Source organism: Bidens hawaiensis, unplaced genomic scaffold (genome assembly GCF_021521415.1).
Source record: "Bidens hawaiensis isolate Kalapana, Puna unplaced genomic scaffold, B.hawaiensis_p1.1 tig00012349_1, whole genome shotgun sequence".
Taxonomy (NCBI): Eukaryota; Viridiplantae; Streptophyta; class Magnoliopsida; order Asterales; family Asteraceae; genus Bidens; species Bidens hawaiensis.
The window spans coordinates 746666-751452 of record NW_027492007.1 but is presented as its reverse complement, the minus strand read 5'-3'; the positions used below and the strand labels follow the sequence as shown (position 1 = coordinate 751452).

The 4787-nt window shown below is 33.8% G+C and overlaps 1 long non-coding RNA gene across 2 annotated transcripts; it reads right to left on the bottom strand.

Moving 5' to 3' along the window:
* Positions 1-2036: 2036 nt before the first annotated feature.
* Positions 2037-4501, bottom strand: LOC143540826 (uncharacterized). Of its 2 annotated transcripts, none has more exons than XR_013136653.1 (3): positions 4267-4501; positions 2145-2850; positions 2037-2065 (listed from the first exon to the last, which is right to left on the bottom strand). It is a non-coding gene; the product is annotated as an uncharacterized LOC143540826 (long non-coding RNA). The 2 variants fall into 2 exon arrangements; XR_013136654.1 differs by having other exon boundaries at positions 4280-4501.
* Between the last annotated feature and the right edge of the window lie 286 nt (positions 4502-4787).

Below are 4787 nucleotides of genomic sequence, written 5' to 3'. Positions count from 1 at the left end.
AGTTCACAAACTCTAACTTTCATTCTTGCAACCCAATAGACACAACTTCAATCTTCATACTTGCAATGCAATCCAAATCCAAAGTCTTCATACTTGCCTAACAAAACAACATATCCAAAGTCTTCATATATACATTTACACTAACACAATCATATATATTTTATACTACATGTGACACGTATATATACATATAACACCACACCTAGGTGTTTACTCAATAAAACAAAAAAATAATCAGTTTAGCTTATGGTAGTTTACGCATCAACCACCCAATGCAAGTTGGAACTTAACCCTATAGTTGCATGCATTTGTCCACTGGAAGCTACACTCAAAAATGATAATAAATTTACCTAAAATATAAAGTATTCAGTTAACAAAAAAGGGCAATTTCGTCATTAAAAAACCAGTGACGTTTAAAACCCGAACAGCACAAGTCAAAAGTTAATCAAACTCAAACCCTACTCCATACTAATTTTTAAGCGAGTTTATACGTGACGCGTTAAATATAAATCAACATAAAATGGTAGAATTTTGTATAAGCTTAAGACGCTTTAGAGAGTTCATGCCCGCACCTCCAACAATCAAACTCCAAACACCTTAGTAATCCACTGAGCCATTAATTCTACAACCATAATCTCGATGTTCTTATGAGAAGTAATCTCTTTTGTATTCCACAACTGAAATAAATAAACAAGGTATCTAAATGTATACATATAAATAGAAAAGTTGATACTTTAAATATTTAAAACACTTACCTTTTCAATAAAATCATGTTGAATGGTCTTAACAAACTCCCACATATGTTTAATAACCATAAAACCACATTCCCATGCTTCTTTTAGTTGGTTGCACTGCAATTATAGTTCACAATTAATTATTTTAAACACTTGAAAATAAATAAGTTTATAAAAGAGTAGAGAACATACATTCACCATTATCCAAGTAAATTTTCTCTCGAAAGCATTATCAGTGAGACCCGATATGGTGTAACTCTCCTTACGTTTCCCCTTTGTAAAGAATCAACAATATAGGCGGTTGAGATGCCCGGTTCAAATATTAAAAGCGTCCAATGAACACTAAAAAGAAGACATTATAGAATAGTTAAATATGTATGTATATGATTATATGTATATGTATGTACCGTGAAAAAAGTAAATATTACCCTTCAATATATGGTGCAAGAATATATCTTTTGTTTCCATGATATTTGAATATTTCTTTGATGTATTCTACAACAGCATCCGAACTTGTTTCACATTCTATAGCTTTAATGCGGTCAGGATCAAAGAATGTGTATCCGGATTTGGACAAGAGAAAAAAATACCTTGAAACAATATATATATATATATATATGATAATAGTTAGTAAAGAAAATTACATCTAAATGGCTAAATATTTTATTGAACCGTATTTAGACAATAATAACTTACATTGCAAACGAATGTATAACGCTAAAATCAAGCCACTCATTTAAAAATATTCCTAACAGCTTCGAATATGGGATTGGAATTGCAACTCGTTCGGGGTACATGCCTTGAGGTGAAGAAATGCAAATAGAATGGCGCTTACCAACAAATTCGTGTAACTGATCAAACATAAATTGAATGATACCCGTTTTTTTCTTTAATTTCTCCAATTTATGTTCCAAATTAGGATCTTCCCATTTATAGCATTCATAATCATTTATTACTGTAATTTGCGGTTCAGGCTCAGGTACGGTAGCATATGTAGCAATTTTTTATTGATCCATTAACTAAAAACAATTACATAAACATTAGTACGATTATAAACATATGTGTATATATATATATATCAATTTTTATATAAACAGGTGTTTGAAAACTTATAGCCTTTAAAAAACCATCTTGAAAAGGATCAGGATTTTCCATTTGAACTTGGTTGTCTTCATCAACCTAAAACAACAAACGAATTGTTATAACACTAACAAATCAAACAAAATTAAAAAAAAAATAAGAGTAAATGGGTCGGCTACCAAATGATAACATGAACTACTCGCCATGTTGTCAGCGTGGACGTGTGATGAGTCACGATGCACTTCATCAACCTAAAATTATAAAAAAGTTATTATACTATGAACAAATCAAACTAAATTAAAAAATAATTATTAGAGTAAATGAGTCGACCTTTTGTGGACGATAACTTGAAGTGTCTATGGGGTCATCGTCATGCATTTGTGGCGATGTATTTGCACGACCCTGTGACCCGCGACTTGAGTCCACTCTTGGGGCACTAAGTGACTTGCCAGGTGACCCTTGGTTCACAACTACAATTTAACAAAAAAATAACAAAAAAAATATTCTAGTAATTAGTACTGTATTTATATACTAAAATATATTATAATATAAAAAATACCCTTATCGCATCTCTTGGCCATTGAACGATCTCGTCAACCATGTGTTCAACTCGTTCAAGTTCGGTCGTCGTTATCACACTGTAGACTTTCAACTTCTTAAATTCATCAATGACATCATCCACCGAAACCTTGACACAACCCTCCATTATTGTATCAGTGCTCGGCCACGGCCAGGCCATACCATTAGCCACCTTCTCTAGTGAATCACCCACTTTTAGTAAGAACTCACAACTGGTGAGGCTCTGAAAAATCATTCAACATTTTAGTAACAACTCACAACTAGTAACAACTCACCCACTTTTGGCAAACCATTTAACCTTTTTAATATATATAACATTTTATTTTAGAAAATTATAAATATATTACCTTAACAGGTGGATAGTCAACTCGTATATCAGGTCTAGCGTCTACCTGGGATACCGACACTTTATCATGATTCACGTTCTTAAACAATCCCCTATGAACTTTTGTATAACCTATAAATACAATACAACAAGTAAACTAATTTAACAACTCATGATATATATATATATATATATATGTACACAAACACACATAGTTATTACCTATAATCTGGGATATGGTTCTTGATCGTCCCCCATGCTCGGGTCCAATAACTTGAATTAGCGGGTCTTCCTTATTTTCAGAATAGCTCACATCCGCTATCATACTTTTCTCCACTTGTTTCTATTAAAAATTTTGCTAAAACATTAGACTATAATACTTACAAATTAAACTGAATTCATGTTTCATATAATTAAATAACATAATTATTTACCAAAGTACCGGCCTTCTCAATTGCAACATCATCAAATGAATACAACTTGGTCTCTTTGTTTTTTGTTGCGTGACCCATTATAAACAACTTTGAACGTTCGTTTAGTATTCCTTTAAGTACTGGGTAGCTTGATTCAAGTTGAGGCCATACAGTTTTCATCTTCCTTCTCATACTACTCCATACATCGCGTCCTACATGAAGATTTTGTTTTTTCTTGACATTTCTAGCTTTAGCTTTCTCTCTTATTTCCTTCACACAATCAACAAACTGGTATTAACTCAAAAATAAAACTGCTAGCAATAATAAAAAGCTCAAAAATACCAGATATTCCTCACTTGTCCTTTGTTTATAGAACTCCTCCCAGTCCTTAATTTCGATAAATTTATACACTTTATAAGCTTTCTCTGTATCGGGCTTTGCGTTGCATATATAGTCTCTAGAAATCCTATGTCTAAAGTTAGTACCAAGTCTTGTAGCCCACCTCCTCTTATATGCTTTCGGGGCATTGGTATCGATTATCCAATATTTCTAAAATTTAAATAACAGCAAGTTAAAAGTATTAATTTATAGGTATTCTATATTTCTTAGAAGTTAAAATATAATTTGTACCTTTACTACTAACCATAGATTATCAAAATCTTTATCCTCAAATTTTCACATTTGAATATGACATGGAAAGAGATGTTGAATCTTCATCCCATAGAATGACCTGAAACGACCGACTATTTCCGGATCATCACTAGTGGGCTAATTATTTTCATCAAATTTTATAGCTATCTTCTCATCGGGTATCTTCTTAAAACAAGCAAGTCCGCGCTTGGTTCTTGATTTTTTTTTCGGACTCTTACTTTTGGTTCGTTTTTTTGCCATACTACATATGATAATTGAATTAAAGTCAAATACACATATTAAAATCATAATCTGACAAACAACACATGAAATACACTTTAATATTACATGGACCACATAAAATATTTAAATCATCAACCACACCAACCCAAAAATATAAATAGGGCAAAGAATTGTGATTTTCATGAGCAAAAACAATAAGAGAAGGCTTTACAAGACAATATTAGTGTTCAACTTTATTTTCAAGAGCAATATGTAAACTTACTAGAGTGGAGTACGGCTGGTGAGGCTGCGGAGAACGACCGGTGAAGGCTGTTAGGGTGGAGTACGGATGATGAGGGCGGAGGACAACGGTGAGGACTGAGGACGAGCAGCGATGGAGGAGGACAGATGGTTAGGGTTGAGGACGGGCAGAGATGGCGGACTACGAGGGTTTAGGGTTGAGGACGGCCTGTGAAAGCGGAGGACGGCGGGTTAAGGCAGAGTACGGCCGGCGACGGTGGATGAAGCCGCCTCCAGGAGAGCTCATCCTGGAGAAGGAGACTCTCTCAGAGGGATAAAACCCTAATTTTTCACATATACACAATACACTCACTCATACTAGACAAATGAATAAAAACATCTATTTATACTAGTCTAGCATGACTTGTTCTTCAACCCATCCACCCTTGGTTGAGACCAAATAATATATTTTTCACCCACAAATTAATTCGATGCGTCGGTCTAAAATATAAGTTCCAACAATCTCCCCCTTAGACCGATGCCATCGAATTTCTTCCATGATCA